The sequence below is a fragment of the Typopeltis vanoorti genome, chromosome 21 (genome assembly GCF_054136105.1).
Source record: "Typopeltis vanoorti isolate ZY-2024b chromosome 21, IOZ_Tvanoo_1.0, whole genome shotgun sequence".
NCBI lineage: Eukaryota > Metazoa > Arthropoda > Arachnida > Uropygi > Thelyphonidae > Typopeltis > Typopeltis vanoorti.
In genome coordinates, this window is record NC_143569.1 from 72,655,629 (window position 1) to 72,678,175 (window position 22,547).

At 36.4% G+C, this 22,547-nt stretch overlaps 1 protein-coding gene across 2 annotated transcripts in view; it reads right to left on the minus strand.

The window, feature by feature from the left end:
* The window catches only part of MED14 (mediator complex subunit 14), a 429,754-nt gene that overhangs the window by 397,241 nt on the left and 9,966 nt on the right, over nt 1-22,547 (minus strand). The window contains exon 1 of one of the 2 annotated variants that reach the window (XM_090411451.1): nt 15,688-16,099. The exons of the other annotated variant lie outside the window; for it this stretch is intronic. The gene's annotated coding sequence lies outside the window, so the exon portion shown is untranslated. Of the gene's footprint in view, nt 1-15,687; nt 16,100-22,547 lie in introns of those variants that run through there. 2 annotated transcript variants of the gene reach the window in all.

Here is a 22,547-nt window from a genome sequence, read left to right on the forward strand (position 1 = left end):
TTTTTTTTTCATGTAGTACTATCATATCCTGTACACCCCGTGTGGGTACATGGCAGGAATTTGATGATGATTATGAAATCACAAATCTATCCAGCTACTGAGTGGGGACCCTTAAGAGCTCCCTCAAAATGCTTGACTCAATACAGAGGAGGATAATAGGATTGATTAATAACCCATCTCTTACCAACTCACTCCTCCCATGTTGAAAGTTTATTTTTCACTTGGTTAGAGTATAATAAATTTAGTTTAATCCTTTATCCAAGTGTGAGCAAACAAAGTTTGCACCTGAAAGTATCTTCAGGACTGGTTTAAGGTGGTACCTTAGCCTGGTGTTGTACCACCTTACCCGAGTCCTGAAGATACTTTCAGGCACAAACTTTGTTTGCTCACACTTGGATAAAGGATTAAACTAAATTTATTATCACTCCTCCCACTTTCATACAGGCATTTGGTTTCTGCGATATGCGTATTCTATAAGCATTCTGATGGCAATGTCCATCTGAAATAGCATGAATAATTCCCCAATTCAGTACTTGGAACACATGCAACCCAATATCCCTTCTCAGTATGGCTTAAAACCCACAGAACAAGTTTCTTTCCCTCCAGCTTCATCCCTGCTGTAATGTAGAACAGTTCTCCCCCTTACGTATTTCCCAAGGAATGCAACATACAGGCTTTTAAATCAAATCTAAACAACTTTCTCTTTCCCAACCCACTATGCATACGTGGTACTATAGGTTGATTAATCTACCTCTCATGTATAGGGCTCAACATAAAAATTTAAAAAATAATAATAATAATAAATCCCCCAGTACAGATCACCAATAGAATACACAGCCTTTCATCTCTGAATCTCAAAGTTTAAGGCCTTAATAATAATAAAAAGGAGTGTAGTAACCATACAAAATATATGCGTTCAGAATTTCTAATTATTATTATTATTAAAAGAGACCTCCAGGGAGTCAGAGACTAATCAAGAGATGCTACATGCACCAGCTATCATACTTGTTCTTGAATTCATTTACAATGCCTGCACACACACAAAACATCCAATGTTAGTCCATTCCAATCATGCACCACCCTATGAGAGAAAAATCTAGCCCCCACCCCCTTCTTAGTGGCATTCATTCTCAGCTTCTAAGGATGCCCCCTTGTCCTTTCCCCACCCTCCATAAAATGAAAAAGTTCATCAACTGAAATCCTGTATGGTCCTTTCAAAAGTTTGTATCAGACGACCAACTAATGGGCACTCATTAGTTGGTCGTTCTATAACCCTCATGCCATCTGCATTTAGAAGAGGTATTTTTTCATATTCATTCTTTCTTTTACTTGCATCATATCGATAGAATTCTTGTGGGTTGTCTTTAGCATGCAGAGCTAGTTTCTTTTCATACTCACACTTTGCTTTCCGTACAACAGTTGTAACTATTCTAGCCTGATGCTGCTGCTTATAATTTTTAAACAGTCTCAATCACATCACCCATCTTTCTCCTGTTTGCTAGTGTCTGCAGTTTACAAATTCTCAATGTGTTCATAATCAGTATTCCACAACCTGATATCATTTTTAACATTCTCTACTGTATCAGAATCACAACGGAAACCAGGAGACTAGACCTGCACACAATAGTCCAAGAGAGATCCTATCAAGGCCTTGTAAAGAAGCAAAATGACATCCTTATCTTTACATGTGAAAGTTCATTTCAGCATTGAAATGATCTTTTGAATTGTATTTACAATCTTTGCTACGTGGCCTATGAACTTCAACTTCCAATCTACTAACACTCCAAGATCCCTAGCCTTATTAGCTTCGTCTAGCATAATCCCACCAATATAATATAACATTGAATATCTAATTGCACCGAAGTGAATGACTTTACATTTACTGATATTGAACTGACATCCATTTTCCCATGCCCACAATTCCAGTCTATTCAAATCATTCTGCAAGTACTGCATATCAGTAGCATTCCTAATTACTCTACTTATCTGTGCATCATCAGGAAATAGCTGTATGTCACTTGTCAAATTCTTTCCAATATCATTAATGCACAGAGTGAATAACAGTGGACCAAGAACGATCCTTGTAGTACACCACTGGTTACCTTAAATCTTGCAGACTCACATCCCCTATATGCAACTTTTTGATATCTACCAGTCAGCCATCCTCTTATCCGCACTAATATTCTATAACCCAAACCCATATTCTCCGATTCATGCAACAGTCTACCATGCTGTATTCTGTCAAAAGCCTTAGCAAAATCCAAGTCTTTCATGTTTCAGCAACTTGCTCACATTCTACAACAATGTTACCATTAAATTAGACAAGGGGTATCATTGTGTATTTGTTATTATTCCTTAATTTAGGATTACTATTTAAATATTTATTCTAAACTTAACCTACTATTAATTGATTAAGCAATAATATGTGCAGAATTTATAATAACTAAAATATATATATGATGTAACGAAAAGTGTTATTATAATTAATTGTATATGTAATGAAAAAGCTGATTAAGTAGCTTAAATATTCTGTTTATTCTTATTTGTGAAAATTTAACGTTATGTAATCACTCATGTAGTAGTAGAGCATTGTATTACATTAGCGAAATGTTTGCGTTCATTTGTTGTCATGGAGACGCATGAAATAAACAAGCACGAGTCGAATAGAGCGTGACCTTCGGACTGAAAGGAGAGGAAAAAATTTAGAAGATTTTTAATTAGAAAGAAGAGAGGAAGTTTTTGCGGAGCGGGAAGGAGGGTAGGATACAAGCAAAAGAAGTGGAAGAAAATTATAAGTTCTCTAGGGCAGAAATTCATGAGAATAGTGTTTTGAAGTGAGCCAAAACATAGTGAATCATATACTTAGCTGCAAGTGAAGTCAGCTGTGTTGTAAAGGAAGATTAATGCCATAACCGGATAAATAAAGAACTGGACATTCAATGCAAAACTCTGATTAGTTCCAGTTAGTCTAGGATTACGTCTTAATTCTATGTTGCCCTGAGAAGAATTATATTGAGATTAACTAGTTTGAAGAAAGTAAACAAGGAAAGATATCAGTGCCTTATTGATGTGTTTTTTTTTAGAGTAGTGAAGCGCGATTAACAGTAGTTCAGTTAAATCATTGGAGAATTTTTATTAATGTGTTCCGCTAACGTAGATAAGTTAATTTATAAGTGTGCTCACAATTAATTGATGTATTGAAGATTGTATCTGGTAAGAGTAGTCATATTTGTTTGTTTATTCTAACATTAACATATCTTCGAAGTTCAAAGTCCGAAATAAGATTGCTTGGAATATTGTCTACCTTGATTAGTGCTTCCTGTGAATTTAAACATTAAGTACAGCTGATGGATATGTGGAGACTGATTAAATAAGAAGTTTCGTTTTATTAACTTGAGTTAAGAAAGCTTGTGATCTTGAAGCTGTGAATTGTATGTGAAAGTTTAGAACATTGAATTGGCATGAGTGACTTAGCAAGATGTATTAAGTTGATTGTATTGTTTCATTTTAAAGCAGAATTCTTGTATTTGTTATATATATATCATATATTAAATGTTTTATTTTGTTAATCTAAATATTGTGTTTGCCTGAATTCCTTTTTATTGCACCGTTCATAAATATTCGAATCTTGCAGGAACCCCAAGTGGAATACTAAATAATTCGGCCTAAATAAATGAGGAGACTGCTAACTTAATTAAAAAATTGATCCTACTATTTTATATAGACTAATCTAAAAATAGGGTGGCACAGTATAATTATAAATTTTCCTACTTTTGGATCGGTGATCAATTTGCAATTAGTTATATTGATAAGAGTGACTTAAACCAAGATGGCGGATTTAGAACATAACATGAAAATAGAACGTCACGACAGTATCTCCCATAACGCAAAGCACATCTCCTTGCGGACATGTATGATGATATGCATTAAGGGAAGGGCCATTACCCAGACCGGTTTGGCTCCCACTGATGAGACCTCAATAAAGGTTGAAACTGGTCTGGGTAGTGGCCCTTCCCTTAATGCACAGCATCATACATGTTCCCAAGGAGATGTGCTTTGCATTATGGGAGATACTAAGGCAAGTGATCAGAGCTTATTCCACCTTTACCATGAGTTGCCTCAGACCTGAAAATACTTCAGGTGCAAACTTGGCTTACTTGCTTGTTTGCTTACTTGGGAAAAAAGGATTAAAACCAAGTTTATAAAATTGCTTGTTATCTTTAACATGTATATGAAACCGGTCTAGGTAGTGACCATTACCTTAATGCATAACATCATACATCTCTGCAAGGAAATGTGCTTTGCATTAGGGGAAAATTCTAAGGAAAGTGATCGGAGCCTACTCCACCTTTACAATGAGTTGCCTGGTGTTGCACTACGTGCAGCTGCAAACTTGACTTGCTTGTCTGTTTGCTTACTTGGGAAAAAGAATTTTAAAAAAACCTAGCTTATAAAATTGCTTGGTATCTTTAACATATATATATATATATTATAATTATTACTATTATTATATATTATTAATCTTTTCATTATTTATTATTGAATGGAACCTACATAGTGTCCAAAGATTCATTGTAGGAGACCCATACTACCTGTATAATATCTAATATACCTCGTCCTGAATGTGCACTTACCAACAAAGCACTCATAACAGATACTGGTGACCTATTCCACTTATTCACCATCCTCCAAACAAAAAATCTAGTCTCACATCCCTGTCCTGCTAACCCTGCTAACCATACTCAACTTCCAGAGATAACCTCTTTTTCTATCTCCTCCAGTCAAGTGCTGAAATATTTCCTCTGCATCAATCCTATAAAACTCTTTCTTTTAGTAACTTAAACATTACTATCATATTCCCCCTCATTTTCCACCTATCTACAATCTTTTGTAACCAACAAACTCGCAATGTATTATTACAGAAAGTATTCCACAGGCCACTCACCTCTGGATCCTCTCCACCACTTCCTCATTGCCAAGAAACCTAGCTGACCAAATATGAGCACAATAAATTCGGATGTGACCATATCAGGCCCATATAAAGAAGATAACTTTCCTATTTCTGTTTGTCAAGTGTGTTCAATAACCAAGCAATCCTATGAGCTACATTGGCCACCTTTGCAATATGCTCTCTGAACTTCAACTCCCATGCACCATCCCCCCCCCACACACACACCAAATCCCTAGCCTCATCAGTTTATTTGAGAACATTTCTATCAATGTGGTATACAGCTAGTAATCTTTTCATCCCAACATGCATAACTTTACACTTTTTCACATTAAACTGGCACCCATTATCTTTTTGTTCACACTGTCAGACTATATTTAAATCATCCTGCAAACTCTCTCTCTTTCTCTCTAAATTGCCTTCATTAACTATTAAGCTACCCAATTTTGCATCATCTGCAAACAGCTGAATATTTCCCTTCAAATCATTTATGTGCATATTAAACAGAAGTAGTCCAAGCAGAGTCCTGAGGCACACTGCTCTTTAATATCTGCCCATCAGCCACAATTGTATCCATATCACCAGCTCCATATCTATCCCTATTTGTTTCAATTTGGTCAACAGTTCCATATGGTAATCTGTCAAATGCCTTAGCAAAATCCACAACATCATTGTTTAGGTATTCCCTTTAGCCAACTCAGCTATCACTATTATAAAAAGTTAATAAATTAGTGATACCCTTAATAAAGCAATGTTGTTCTTCTGCCAAAGAATATATTATTTTCTACCCATTCCTAAATTCTATCCTTGACCAACTTTTCCAGTATCCTGAGATGACTGGTCTACAATTTTCTACCTCTATCTTGGAGCCGCTTTTATGCAATAGAACTATTTTGCCCTTTTCCCTTGGGACGTTACCAGAGCTGAGACTTAAATTAAGCAGCTTCATCAGAGGCGATGCTAATTCCTTTTTGTACATTCTTGTAATATGCAAGCTGATATCCCTCTAATCCCACAACCATATATTCTATAATATCCTGAACATTTTGAATTCATCGACCTCTATTCTCACATCAGTTCTTGTCATGATAATATCCTCACTTGGATGACAGACACTTGCAAAGTGGTCACTGAGTAAGTGAACTTGTCTGCTTCTGTCACCTCACTACCATTGGCACTCATTAAAGTTATCCTTCTATGATCATTCTTCCTTTTACTTACCTGCTCAGCTAATTTCTTCTAAATCTTATTTTACCTTCCTTACCATACTGGACACCTTTCGTGCTTTACTTCTACTGCTCATGAATATGCTGATTTATCTTTCTCCTTATATACATATCCTCCTTAAAAAATTTTTTTTTTCTATAGCTCCTGGCCATGGGCATACATATCTCTTGACCAACTTCCGTGCTTTGGTAGCATCCTTTCCTTAAATTATTATGCCATGACACTGCTTTAAGCTGCCTCCCAAGCTTGACATAATCACCTACCCTGTTGTTCCACATATAGGATGATCACAAAATATCCCTGTTTAAGGCATTCTAGAGCACCACCCCCAGCGATCCAAATGCTGTGAAACTTTGCAGGAATACATTGTGCATCATATGAAAGATATCTGAGGAAAGAATAAAATAGTTCCAAAATTCACCACCTGGGGCAATGTAAACACCAAATGCATAGAATTTGCATATTACCAACTCAACAGGTGCCAGGAGGGTTTTAAAAGATGGACACAGGATTTTCCCCTTCAATTGGGTTGTTAATACTGTCCACAATAATGGCACTAGACTTGTCACAAAGTGCATTGCTTGTGAAACTGTACTACCTAAACAATTGCAATGCTATTGCTACACTCTGCAAATTTCTCTGCCTGATCAAATGTTGATGAGATCCACTAACTTCACGTGCTCTGCGATGAATGATTAGCCTTTTTCAAGAAACAGGGTCGTTGGGAGTTAGACCTGGCAGAAGTCGCAAACCAATAAGTTAACAAGTGAATGAAGTTGCTACTGCCATTGTGGAGCAGGCCATGAATAACAGCACTGGTTCCTGCAGTGCACATGCTCTATCAAGATGTAAGGATGAGTCTTATACAACTGTCTGGAAAATTCAATAGAAGATTCTGCATTTCTACCCATTCGAGGCAACCTTGATACAGGAGTTGCACTTGCAGGACTTCGAAAGTTGACTGACATTCACTTTAACATTCCTTACTCAAGTGAAGTTAGATGGTGCATGACTGTGGATGATTTTTTGTGGAGATGAGGCTCACTTTCACCTGAACAGAGCTGTGAATACCCACAACTGCTGTGTATGGGATACACAAAACCTGCATGCAATTCAACAAATTCCTTTGCATTCACCCAAAGTTACTGTCTAGTGCAGGTGTACATCTTTGTTTATCACTGGACCACTCTTCTTTGTGGACATTCACCAGTCGGGTCCTGTGACATGCTCAGTTACTACTGAGAGGTATTGCGATATGATAAACAAATTTCTTGTGACACAGCTACAGCAACACCTATGCATGGATTCAGTCATTTTCATGCAGGATGGAACCTCCTCCATGTATCAGTCAATTATCAGGATCAGTGCTGAAAGACATCATAACACAACATGTACACAACATCAGTCCCAACCAGCTGCGTTCTGTCACTAAACACACTATGCAAAGGATGCAGTTTGTGGCATACTGATAAGGGCAGCACGTTGAACAGTACAGCCCGAGTGCATAATGAAGTAAATAAAATCTACATTTGGTACATCATGAGTGTACCCTGGTGGTGAATTTTGGAGCTACTTTTTTTTTTCCCACAGATATCACTTTCGCATGATGAACAATGAATTCCTGTAAAGATTCACAGCATTTGGATCACTGAGTGGCGCTCCACAAGGCCTTAAACAGGGATACTTTAATCAGATCACCCTATATACCTGTTCTTAACTGAATATTCCACGTTTGGCAACCTCCAAAGTCAAGGCTACATAGTCACTCTCAGGGAATTGGAGGCAATACGGCTATCTTTGTTATGAAGAGATCTTCTAATTCTGACCAAATCCAGCACTCTCAAACCCAGATTTCCTCCATCACATGCAATTTCAAGTAATTATCTCTTAGCTGGTGAATAAATCCCATTTCCTTCCTGCTATGTATCTTTTCTTCTTCTTCTTCCAGCCTATGTTTCCATAGGTGAAGTCTCTCCCATTATAATTACTCAATTTGCACCCATTGTGATAATTTGCTAATGTGCATCTTTCACATCATCCTTTGCATGTGTGCATGCACCAACCTACAGCAGCAACCAGTTGTATATTTTGTCCTACTGGCCTCTATCTTGCAACAAATTGCCTCAAATGAAGAGCTATCCACACTACTATCTCCTACGTTTTTAGCTATGATCCATCTGCCATCATTATGTGGAGGGAATTTAAGGAGAAGGGTGACCATCAGGCGCAGGAACAGTATAAAGCTCAGGCCAGGATGGTAACAAGGGTGGTAAGAAAAGCAAAAGCAGATTACGAAAGGAAATTGGCCACGCAGGCTAAAGAGAATCCCAAACAGTTTTTTCAATATGTTGCAAGTAAAAGGAAAAATGCTCATGGTAGAATGATCTTAAAAAATGCTGAGGGTAGGGAGGTAACCGAATCAGTCGATATTGTGGAATTACTGAGCGAGCATTTTGCAAGAGTATATCATCCAGGTGGTGACTTTGCAGGAATGGAAGAACCAACAGCTTATACTGGAATTGTGATGAATGAAGTAGAGGTAACTAGTCTATTACAGAACCTCAATGTCAATACATCTGTGGGATTGGATGGTATACCAGCTCGTGTCGTACGTAAAGTGGCCAAAGAATTGTTAGTGCCCTTGACCATTATGTTTAATTTGAGCCTCAGGACTGGGTCAGTCCCAAGGGGGTGGAAAGAGGGGAAAATAGTTCCACTGCACAAAGGTGGTTCCAAGGCTGCTATTGAAAATTACCGGCCAATCAGCATAACAGGAATCATTATCAAGGTCTTAGAGAAAATAGTCAAGAGGAAAATACAAGATTGGATAGAAGAAAATGGGATACTGTATCAGGGACAGCATGGTTTTGTGAAGGGTAGGTCGTGCCTCAGTAACTTGCTCACGTATTATAACACAGTGACGGCTAAACTGGATAAGGGTAATGGGTTTACAGTGATTCTACTGGACCTTGCTAAGGCCTTTGACAGGATACCACATGGAATTCTAATCAGTAAATTGCAGCATATGGGAATGGACATAGGGTTGGTGAGATGGATAGGAGGGTGGTTGACGGAGAGATATCAGAGAGTGGTTTACTCAGGAGTAGAGTCCACAAGACGGCCTGTGACTAGTGGTGTGCCACAAGGATCTGTTCTTGGACCATTGCTGTTTAATTTGTTTATAAATGATATAGAAAAGGATCTGAGAGGAACAGTTCATTTGTTTGCAGATGATGCGAAGTTGGGTAGGGCAATAGTGAATGCAGATGACGTCAAAATTTTGCAGGATGATTTGGATAGATTGGAGGTCTGGGCTAAGGAGAATGGATGTCAATTTAATGTGGCAAAATGTAAGGTTATGCATTTTGGGGTGAAAAGATTGCCGGCAGTTTACTGCATTGGTGGAACCGTGCTCCAGGAAATTGATGAGGCACGAGATTTAGGAGTGTTGGTGGATAAGGAATAGAAATTTAAGGGACACATTGCAAAAGTGGCCAAATCAGCTCATCAAATCACTTGGTTGCTGAAGAATACGTTGACAAGCAGAGACAAGCAGGTTATTGTTCCTCTGTATCGAGCCATGATAAGACCCCATCTCGACTACTGTGCTCAGATTTGGTCACCTAGGTTTCTTCTTGATGGGGAGGAGGTGGAGAGGATCCAGAGGCGAGTGACCAAGATGATAGCAGGTCTGTGGAATGAACCGTATGAGAACAGGTTGAGGATTTGTGGGTTGCAAAAATTGGTTGATAGGTGGAGGAGGGGAGATATGATTGAGACATTCAAATTATTGAAGGGTTTCTATAAAATTAATTCAGAAGATATTTTTGAGAACAGGGCTGGTTGTGGGAGGACTAGGGGACATCCATGGAAACTGGGCAAAAGTGTGGTTAGTAAAGGTGTTAGAGCTGGGTTCTTTACTTTTAGAGTAGTGAATGAGTGGAATGCACTCCCTGAGTCTGTGGTGGATGCTGTGACAGTGAATGAGTTTAAGGCGAGGTATGATAGATACTGTATGAATGTCAAATAGTTGTGATGAATATGATTTGGGGCCTCCCTCGATGAGTCTAATGACTCCCTGGAGTTGCCCGTAATAATAGTAATAGTAATTAGCAGTTCCTCTCCCCATCCTATTCTCATTATCTTTCCTGAAAATACTATACCTTTCACAATCCATCCCTGTAACTATATGATCTGCCATCAGTCTAGTCTCACTAAATCCTATATGGCAAGGTTGCACTAATCAATGCCAAAAGCTCAAACCTCTTATTCCTAATACTTCTAGCATTAGAGTATATAAACGAAAGTATTCATTTACTTCTCATAATAAACTGAGAAATTAAATTATGTAAGATATCAAATGATGTAATGAATTTACTTAAAAGTTATCTTTCTTTAAATTTCATCTGTGATGCCTTCTAGTTATCATTTACCAAGCATAGCAGGCAAGGTAACATCATAGTGTCACTATGTTATAAACTGATGTCAAGCATGAGGGATAGAGAAGATAAGCAAAAAAAATCTTGGGATTTTTGTTGCTTATCTTCTCTATCCCTCATCCTTCAATACAATGCAATAATACCCTTTGACTGAAAAATCCTGATTTTTGTTCTCTTTGTATAAATTAAAGATGCCAAGAAATTATATTCTTGGTTTCATCCTTTATACACGCACATAAGATTAACTAATTCAATAAGTGTAAATAAACAAAGTTTGCACATGAAGTAAATTCATGACTAGGCTACTTGTATATAGAAGCTAATGACTTCCCATCAACATGCATAAATGGCATATCTGAGATGAAAACACATTTAAAATGTGGCAACACCGAGATGATCAATCATTGACGAAGTTGAAAATTGACTTCATTAGAAATTAAAATCACTGGGGTTAAAACCAAGATAACATATATCTGTCAAGTGAATGTAAACAATTTTGCTGAGGCTTCTGCATATATTTATTATTATTATTATTATTTGACACCTCCAGGGAGTCCAAAGACTCATCGAGGGAGAGTGTGCCAACAGCATCGAACGATTGGCCCCCTTTCAACTACTAACCGTGCTCAAACTTACTTAACTGAGCCATTAGTAGCAGAGGCTCTACCAATCGACGAAAAGTCAAGCAAAGAGAAATATTTATTTCTCTTTGCTTGACTTTTCAGAATAATTTAAGATGAATGCAAACTAGAAGGATCACAGGACATTTAGTGATGGGTTCCCTACCAAACCATATGTATGCATGCATGCATGAATATAAAATACTATAAAAATAAATTATATGATAAATCATACTTGCCACTTATTTTATTTAGCAATTTCTACGTCTCCACTCCAACATTACTCTAACCTATTACAACTTCAACACACTCTAATTAGTTACTTTTCTTCTGCACCTTGTGGGCAAACTAATGTTGATGTCAGCAAGTTGGAGAGGCACATCTGTTTAGAATGGCTATTGTCTAAACTGTACAGTCACTAACTCATGCAAACATTGATAGATTTTTGTAGCTATAAGGCATAGAATTTCCTCCTCTAGAACTTGACATAATTTGTTTATAAACTGCATGTTTGCACAAACATATATAGAACAGTATGTACATACTGTACTACAATATTTAAGTAGTTGAAGGAAAGAGCATTTAGGTTGCTCTTATAAAATATTTAGAATGCAGCCTACAGCATCTTTTAACAAAGATGTCACCAATTTTAGGCATATCAAATTACAAGTTTGTGGCTCAGGACACTCACTATTGTGAGCACAGGTTACCACGCATGTTGAGTCAGAGATTGGAAACTTGTACAGAAAATAAAGTTAATGGGAGATGGTAAATCCTGTTTTATTTTATAGCTGGGTACGAAACTCGGATCGAAATCCATAGAGTTTCATGCTGAAAAAACTATCGGCGAGCCCAAGTGTAAGTAATCACTTGGGTAGTACAACACCAGGGCAACTCCAAGCAAAGGTGGAGCAAGCTCCGTCACTAACCTTAATATTCTCTCATAATGTAAAACACAGCTTCTAAGAGATGTGTGTATATATATATATATATATATATACACATACTGTTTTACATTATGAGAAGAGGTCACTACCCAGACCAGTTTCAACCTTTTTTGAGGTCTGATCAGTGAGTAGGTAGACTTGGAATATCAACGTTTTAAGTGAACCGAACTTACATATACCTCTACTATAGAATTGCTGAACTGGTGTACTCCTATATTGTTATTACTACGATAATAAGCCAAAAGGCTATTTTACCGCAACATAAGTTAAGTTAAAGCGATATGGTAAATCCAGTTTTATTTTATAGCCAGGTATGAAACTCGCCAGTAAAATAGCCTTTTGGCTTATTATTGACGGAGCTTGCTCCACCTTTGCTTGGAGTTGCCCTGGTGTTGTACCACCCAAGTGATTACTTACACTTGGGCTCACCGATAGTTTTTTCGGCATGAAACTCTATGGATTCGATGGATTTCGATCCGAGTTTCGTACCTGGCTATAAAATAAAACGGGATTTACCATCTCCCTTTAACTTAACTTATGACGCCGGTAAAATAGCCTTTTAGCTTATTATCATAGTAATAACAATATAGGAGTACAGCAGTTCAGCAATTCTATAGTAGAGGTATATGTAAGTTCGGTACACTTAAAACCTTGATATTCCAGGTCTACCTACTCACTGATGAGACCTCAAAAAAGGTTGAAACCGGTCTGGGTAGTGACCTCTTCTCATAATGTAAAACAGTATATATACATCTCTTAGGAGCTGTGTTTTACATTATGAGAGAATATTAAGGTTAGTAACGGAGCTTGCTTCACCTTTGCTTGGAGTTGTCCTGGTGTTGTACTACCCAAGTGATTACTTACACTTGGGCTCGCCGATAGTTTTTTCGTCATGAAACTCTATGGATTCGATCCGAGTTTCGTACCCGGCTATAAAATAAAACGGGATTTACCATCTCCCTTTAACTTATGTTGCCAGTAAAATAGCCTTTTGGCTTATTATTGTACACAAAATGTTTTTCATGTGCAGATGAGATGGCAAAAAGTAGAAGGAATACTGATCTTCACCTTTAGCTCATCAGAAATACCTGGTCCAAACTATCAATGATATTAAATAGCATCTAGAAGAGAGTATGGCAGACACTTACCCCATCTCGTTGTCACTGATGAAATATATTACTGTCTGAAAGAGTGTGGGTTTTATAGTCAATTTTTATGGGATGATAAACCCAAGTTTCTTGGAGGAAAAAACCTTGCTTGCCCTTGCCAGATACTGACTAATCAGGAACTAGTTAAAGAAAGCCTTAGAAAAAGTTCTCTGTTGACGATTAAAATTGAAAATAGAGCAGCCTTTCTTCAGGTGCACTAGTGGTAGAGATACAAATGCCATTTCCACAGGCCTCACAGAATTTGATTGATATGGAAAATTAGGGAACTAAACAAATATAAACAATAGCAAAATCATATTAATGATAAGAACTTGACATTAGCATTCAAGAATACGTCTGAAGAGCTATGTCAGGTGCTTCATACTATGCAAATATTCAAAAACTTAGTGCCTTAGACCAATTTATTATTATTATTTTTTTTAATATTTGCAGTTGGTAGTTAGCAGCTAAAAATTTGAACTGATGCCACCTGCATATTACTGCACATCATCTATACTGGAACAAAATTTGAGATGAGGGTTCTACATTTAAACTGCTGATTCACTTGTTAGAAACTATGATTATCATCTGAATATGATAATAAATAAAATATATAAATTATTATCAAAAAGTTATTAAATGCAGGCATTAAAATGCCTTAATAGGCAAGTCCATAATAACCAAATGTAACAAATAATTGTACTGATTGAGACATGGTTATTACACCTTGCTGTATGAAATGGGCAAGGATAAGTTTAAATTTGTAAAGATACCGCAATATACCAATTCTTCCACCTTCAGAAACTTTCCTAGCCTTGGATCGATGTAGTGCACAATATAGACTAAAATATGATGGTAGCCTACACTATCAGAAAGAATGAGAAATAATATTACATGCTAGTTAAAAATATAGTATATCAATACTATATGTAGACTGAAGGTTGCGAGTAAATAAGGAGAAGAAAATCTTAAGTAAAGAGAGAAAAGAATGATAAACAGGTGGTATTTTAGCAGACATCTATGAAAAATGGAAGAGATATAGAATGTTCATGAACCTAAAAGATGAGACTGATATAGTTATTAAAACAAATATATCATGAAGAGAACACAGGCTCTGTTCAATGAAAACTGCTCCAGAAAAAAAGGAATACAACAAGCAGAGATAATGTTTTGGTGGGTTTGTTATTGAATTGTGCATGAGCCTTCTTCACTTGCTGCAGTGCATGCTTTCATAGTTTTAGAGAAAAGTGGAAGCATGAAAAATGAGAGTTCAATTGAGCACCCATAGAAATACTGCCTTTTAAGCATGATATAAACTAAAAACAAAACATAAGAGGCACTATTACCGATGAGGTTGTTAGGTAAATTATCTCAGGGATGGAAGTCACAATTTTGGATATACTGTCATTACACAGTTACATAGGGAGGTCATGCAAAATTTAACGGTGTCAAGTCCAAGTGCAAATTAAAGGGGAGAGAGAGGGGGGAGACAAACAAATCTTTATATTAATATGAGATGTAGAGTTCCATACAATTCAATACAAATGTTTCAGCTAGGTATTTACATATGATCCATAGATATAGCTACCTTAGTGATTCTCACTCCATAACAATATTATGTAGATAAAAATACCGACAAATATACGATTATTCTGATTATCCTTGGAAATGCAATAAAAGAAAATTTCAAGGACTAGTAATATTACTTCAAAAATACCTCTTGATATAAAAGCTGCGCAAAATACAATGAAGTGTTTTATTCTTGTGAATTACTATCAACTTAGAAAGAAACCTATCTACGGAAATAATTTAAACGAAAATCATTTAAATCATCACCAAAATGATGTATGCTTCTCCTGCACATTGTGTTAAATCAGAAATACTAAAATGGGAAAAATAGCAATGAGAAGTATATACATTTTGATGCAGAGAAAAGTGTTTTTAATGTTTATTCTTGCATTTATTATTCAAGATGATTTAAAAGATGTGTGTGCTAAACAGAACAGTTTACCAACCAGGACTGCTGTGATAGATCTGTGATAATCCCGATAGATAGTTCTCACAAATCTATCAGGATTAAACGAACAATACATATGCATCTTGGAAAAATTTTGCAGAACCGAGTGATAAAATCGCCTTCTTTCTTTATATATGCTGATGCCGAACTCAGTCATTCAAACAGGTGTGAATTTTGAACAAATTCAGTAGACAAATCAACAGAATAAGATACCATAGCACAGGAGATGTTTAGTACGCCTCGATTCCTTAGTTAGAATTTAAAAAAAATTCTCTTATATTTTCCAGAAACTTGACTCATATAGTTAGAATTTTAGTGTCAACTTTAAGTAGAAAGCTTACCTATGTATATAGAAGCAGCTGTTTAGACAGACTAGACATTACAGTCTAGTTCGTTATCTTCATTTATCACGATATCTTCATCATGGTAAAAGAGACTAAGTTAATAAGCTACAATGGATATTCGATATATAATTTGCCACTTCTACGGTATTCGTTTCATTAAAAACAAAACAGCATATGCCACTGAGCTGTTTTATGTATAGACATGAACTTTGAAACCATATAAACGTCATGCAACGTCCACATTGGGAAACATAAAAAGCAAGCCACAAATATTTTCAGGCAGTAACATGTGATGAGAAATTTTACACATCAGTTACCGATCCATATAAAGTATCAGAGATTTAAACAGCATGCCTTTATGAAATTTAAAATTAAACTTTTTAAGAAACTATGGTACACACCACCGCAACAACGCAACCATTTGCTGATACTAATTAAATTCAACACTAGATGTCGCATGAATCAAGTGCAGTTGAAATTTACAGATTTCAGACTAAGTTTAAAGAAAATTGAAATATTCTTGTATTTCAAAACAGACTTTCTCAAAGTGCAGTCCGAGGTCCACTAGTTGTCCATGTCGTTTTCCTGTTAGGCCATGAGAGAATTTTATTAGTAAATAAATATTTGTATTTTAGTTTGTAAATTTTAGATACAATTTAGAATGCAATATATTAACAATCGCATTCATTAAAAAGTTATTTTACATAATTTCTACCAATTTCATTATAACAAGTATCACGATAGCGTAATGGGAAGAACAACGGTACATTGAGCCCTTATATTGGAAAATACCTTAGTTCCATTCTTGTTGACGAGAGGAGTATATATATATATATGGTTTTTTTTTTTCAACTGAAGAAATAATTCTTCAACTGAAGGTGAGTTAACTGATCTCATATGGAGATAGCAGGGTTTTCCTCCAATAAATCGAGTTTTTCCATCTCGCATACAGGCAAATCGGGCGGTAGAACACATGCAATATACAGACAAAATACTATTGGTAGTGTCAGTTGGCGGTCGATGAAGTTGTGTGTTGATGGTGATATTGTTATGTGTAGTCAAAGTAGGGAGACGATGAGTTGTGTATACTGGAGTTGAGGTCACTCCCGCGATTAGTATTTGGAGGTGTCACGTAACATTACGTATAATATTTTGCAACACGTTGCATATCACAACATTCGAGTGTATAGTAGAACGTAAAATCAGCTGTTATTTTGCATCCTACGCTGAGAAATGAGTAATCTGCCTCACTTTCCGGCTGTACCTCCTCCTTCATCCTTCATCAGTACAGCAAAATGTGACCTGGAGAGGGCGCATGTGATTTTTGAGAGAAATATGAGTTTCGACATGACTGTTCACTAATAACATAAAAAAATTAATTTTACTTAGCAATTCTATTGACTGGCATACAGGGTTACTTACTTATCCTCTTCGTATTCTGTGGCACATAAGGCTGAGAATCGTTTCTTTCAGATACCTTTATCTTCTGCAACTGATTCTACTTCTCTCCAGTTCCCCAACCAGACATTCTTCTTTCATTTTCTATCATTTTCTGCTAGGTTAATTTGTGCCTTCCCTTTTCCTTTTTACTTCCGGAATCTATATCAAAGCTACTTTTGGAATCTCTCTGCTTTTCATTCTCAGCACATGTTCAATCCATTTGCATCTGCACTTTCCTCTTCCTGCTGGTGATACTTTTTTTTTTTTTGCTCAGTCTGTTCAGAGCATTCAATGTTTATAACACTCGTACATTGTGGCCAAAATATTTTTTTTATATTTTAGACAAACATTTTGTTTGAATACTATTTAATTTATCTTCCAGTCAAGATATGAGAGAAATTAACAATCGTATTCATAAGATCAGACGGTAAATGGCGTTGTGTGTTGACGATAGCAGGATCATCGTGGTCAGTGGAGCATCCAGAGGGGTAAGGGGGGGGGGTGAGACCAACGGGCCCTTTCACCCGCAAAGAAAAAGGAAAAAAAAACACTAGAAAATTTTCCAAAAAATCTTTTCCTAATTAAAATTCATTTTATTTATTTATTTATGTTGTGTTGTGGCTTCTATTTCTGTGATACTTATGAATTAGTGATCATTGCAGATACTCAGTCATGGGTCGTATGCGATACGTAGTGTGTATTCTGAAATCGTCTACTCAACTCTTCCTCCCTTCCCCAAAGATTAAATCCTGAGTGCGCTACTGATCGTGGTAGTAGGAGTTCGAGAATTAAAGAGGGTGGAAAGATAGTGAGTTGTGTACAGTGGAGTTGACGCCATCACGCGATGAGTTCTTGTATTCCTTGTAGTCGTACATTGTGGGTCAATTTCCATGTCTCTGATTCATATAATAACACGGCTTTAGCATTGCTAATAGAGATCTTTATTTGGGCTTTATTATAATATTTAGATGATTTCCATTAAGCGCCTCCCTAACGAAACTGAACATTGCACTCCTTGATTGGAAAAGACCTGAGTTTGATTCTTGTCGTGACGAGGGGAACCTTCATATGAGATTTTTTTCAACTGAAGGTGAGTTAGCCGATTTCATACGGGGATAGGGCTTTTCTTCGGGGAAACTTGGGTTGACTTCACGCATACAAGGAAATCGGCCATGAGGACACAAACACAAAAAAATACACGCAAAACATGACGACATACACATGAGAAAATATACTGTTGGTTGTACTAATAGGCAGTAAATGACATTGTGTAATGATAATAATAGGGTCATCGTGGTAGTAGGAGTTCGAGGATTAAAGAGGGGGAGATAATGAGTTGTGTACAGTGGAGTTGACGCCACTGTGCGATGAGTTCTTGCACCTCCTTGTAGGTGTCACGTAATAATAATATATTATTCAATTTTCTGATCGCAGTATTGGCTTTTGTTAATCTTTGTATTATATCCCTGTCAGTTCCACCTTCAGCATCAACGTTAGCTCCCAAGCAATAGAAGTATTTAAGAATGTAAAATTCTTAAATACTTCTATTGCATGTCAACCGATTTTAATTTTATTTGTAGCATTCTTTTCAGCTCAAGAACTTTTGTTGTAATCATATCTATTTTAAATTTGACCTTTTCAGCTGCTTTATGCAATGCTTCCAATTTTGCATGCGTATAATGGATATATACCGTTTTATGATTTTCTGTACATAATAATGTGAATTGGACAATGTGTACAAGTCTTTGTATCAAGATTATGCACGAAAGCAAATGACATCAAGGATGACCCTCTGAATACAAGAATTTTTAAAATCCTCTATGAAGAAATAAGCATCGAACACATGCGACTTTTATTTCATACTGAAGTTCGCGCTTTCTTATGGAAAAGTTCTTGTCCGTTTTCTTTGAACTGCGAGACAAGGTATATTGGGTGCATGATTTCTCCTGGTCTGCCTAGCTGCAATATCTAATCAGCATTTTATGTATCTTAAATGGAGATTTGCTTTGCAATAAAAAAAAATCGCCATTTTCAATATTCATAATGAAATAACAGCGATTTGCACCAAACCAGGACTATGACAGAACCCTTCAATCTTCGATATTGTATTCATTATCGAAGACTGCAAAAACAGCACCTTACGAGCCTATCTACGCAATATAGAAAATATATTTCAGAACCAGCGAAAAAATTTGAGTGGATCAGGAATCTTTGTACATGGATGGAATACATAAAAAATGTCGTGAATTAGCTTTCATTGAAAGAGTTCTACAAACCCTGTAGAACTGGCTTCAGACATGTCACTGAAGAACTTGTTCAGGGGATAAAAGTTTAAAGAAACTTTGGCTGCTCGTACAGTCAGAATATTCTGGACTCACTAATATGGCAGTCAAGATTTACTGTCATTCTCATCATCTTTTAACTGAGAAGCTGGGTTTTTACACTAGTTTTGATGAAAACAGAAACCAGCTAAACATGGAACCAGAATACGAAATAAACACCTATTCGACATGGGACCCGACATATATTTTCTAGGGTGTGAAAGAAAGCAGTGCTATTCTTCACATTAATATATTTGTCCTTTTTTTGAATATAAACTTAATTCCTTGAACTCTTGAAACAATTAATTACTTTAAAAATCTCAACTTTTGTATAATTCACAATATATTCCATTGAGATGCTAATTTTTCTGATTTTCCAATGAAAAATATTAAGGGTGTATATATTATTTCAACTGCTACACAATTTTGCACTTAGGAAAAGAAAAAGGAGACTTTCCTCTGGTCATAAAATATAACCTATTGGGAACAATTGGGTATGGAGATGCTAGTGAACCACTGAGTGATATAATTTGTCCTAGTTGGCCACTGCTAGGAAAGTTCAATTAGTACTGCCATACAATATAATAAAATACAATGAAATCCTTTCGTGCGAGAAAAAATAATTATTGTTACTTTGGTAGTATGACTTCAGGAATTGTTGATCGATTGGTGTCAGAGAGTTGTTTGTAGTTCAAAATCTCGAAAAGGGAAGATGACGAGTGGAGTACCACAGGATACTGTTTTAAGACGACCGTTCTTTAACTTATATATCAATGATATAGTTCACGTAGTGACTTTGGGTATTCAGTTGTTTGCAGACGATGCTAAATTAGAAAGGATAATGTGAGAAATTTCTGATATGCTATTATTAGAAGAGGATTTGAATAGGTTGGTGCTTTGAGCAGACGAATGAGATATAATTTCAATATTGCTGAATGTAAAATTATGCACTTTTGCCAGAGAAGAAATGACGTTTACCACATTGGAGGAACTTTACTTCAGGAAGTAAAGACAGGGATTCTGAGAATACTGATAGATGGACATTGACGTTCAGAGGACATATCGAGAAAGTTGTGAGAATTACCCAAGAAATTGCTGCTATAGTGTAAAGAATGCTACCATGTATAATTCCACATATAAAGCACTCATTAGGCCTAATTTGGATTTCTGTGCACAGATCTGGTCAATTAACTACATTACCGATAACGAAATATTGGAGATAGTGCAGGGGCAAATAATTAAAACCTGCCTAAAGATTCTAGAATTTGAGTATGAGGGAATGTGGCCTTCAGAGCTTGGCGGATATGAGGAGGAAGAGGGCGGTATGACTGGGCCAGTTAAGTTGGTGAGAGGAGCCTATCAAATAAATACAGGAGAATTATTTAATGGGATAATAAGCGATGCAAGAACGAGGTCGGCTCTGAAAATTATACAAAGGTCGTGAGAGTAATAAAATAAAAATGAGATGTTTTGCATAGCTAGTGGTGAATGAGTGAAATACATTGCCGGATTACGTGAAAGTGTTCCAACATTAAATGTATACAAGGCAAAGTATAGACGTTATTGAGGTTTCTGAGCGTTCGACCTCCCGCAGTGAATCTCCAGACTACATGGATGCTTGAAAGTAATACTATACTAATACTATTATAAAATATCATGAAATCCTGTACTGCAAGAAGGAAGGATAATACGGCTCCTCGAAAGGTGGAACACAAGATCTCAAAACACCAAACATTGGATAAAGATACAGAGCTAGATCCCTTGCAACAGAAAAGTTGTCCTTCAAATATGATCTACAACACACAATATCGTGATGTTTATCAGAATGCAGCTTTCATAATTTTGCAGGTTATATATTTTCGGAGATTTGAAGTCCCATAGGATCATACCGTTTGCAAGCGCTTAAAAAGCTCCGAGCATGAGAATATAGGATATTGGTAGAATTAGACAGAGTAACTAAGGAGAAATACGAACAAAATAATTTAGGCTATGAGGTGAGTGTAATATGTTGTAATGAAGCTGTGTAACTCAGTGGAAGTTGCGTGTGCATCCATGGCATTAGGGCACCCGAAGAAGGAGGTCCCAAGTTCGATTCTGCTCATCGACTAGGGGAACTTTTCCTAAGCCTTTTATCGACCGTAGACTTCTAATTTCTTTTTTCTTTTCTTTTTTTTTGTAATAGGTTGGATAAGTGATTACTTCCACACATTGGGATACGTGCAAGATATGTGTGTTTGCTCTGGAGCACATTGTTCGAGAAGGATTGGAATGATGCCATCAGGGTCAGCAGACTTTTTATTGTCCAATGTATTTAATAACTTTCTAATATCCTTGTGTCGAAAAAACTTTCGACTTCCATTCGTCTGAGTAATTATCAGAGTTTGGAGAACAGTCGATGCGGCAAATGAATTTCACTAAATGAGTCGATCGTTCTCCAAACTCTGATAATTACTCAGACCTCTTTGCGTTCCTCTCCATGAAACGTTTGGATATAAGACGAAAGCATGAGATTATAAATATTATATATTTATAATATTTATAAATATCTCTGGAGATCAAAATGGCCAATGATATTATATTAATTAAATATTGTAATATTATTTTTAGACCACAATTCGAGATTTGTAATAACCAACAACACAACTGCTAAAAAGTAAGAGTATGATTATCCTCGAGTGCATATAACCTGCATATCTGTCACATCTTGGAATACAAACATGATTAAACATGTACAAATGAAGGCACAGGCGGTGAAACAATCGCTGAGGATATGTCTCTCAGCAATTGCTTCACTGCTTTCAACCAAATACAGTCGTATAGTAAGAGTTGATGCATTCCAAGGGACACGTTTTGTCCTTTTAGATTTTAAATCATTAAAAAATAATAATAATTACAGAATAGACTTGCATTCATCTGCTACAATACGGCGACAAAAAAATAAAAAAAAGATAATCAGAATATAAGAAGTGTGCCTTGTACTCTCTAATGGCCTTGTGTTTATCCTCGAGGGCACGTACTGCACTTTGCGAAGCACTTATATGCATGTTGAAACAATGGCTATTTTTTTAAATGCAACTGTGTATATTCCTGGTTCAA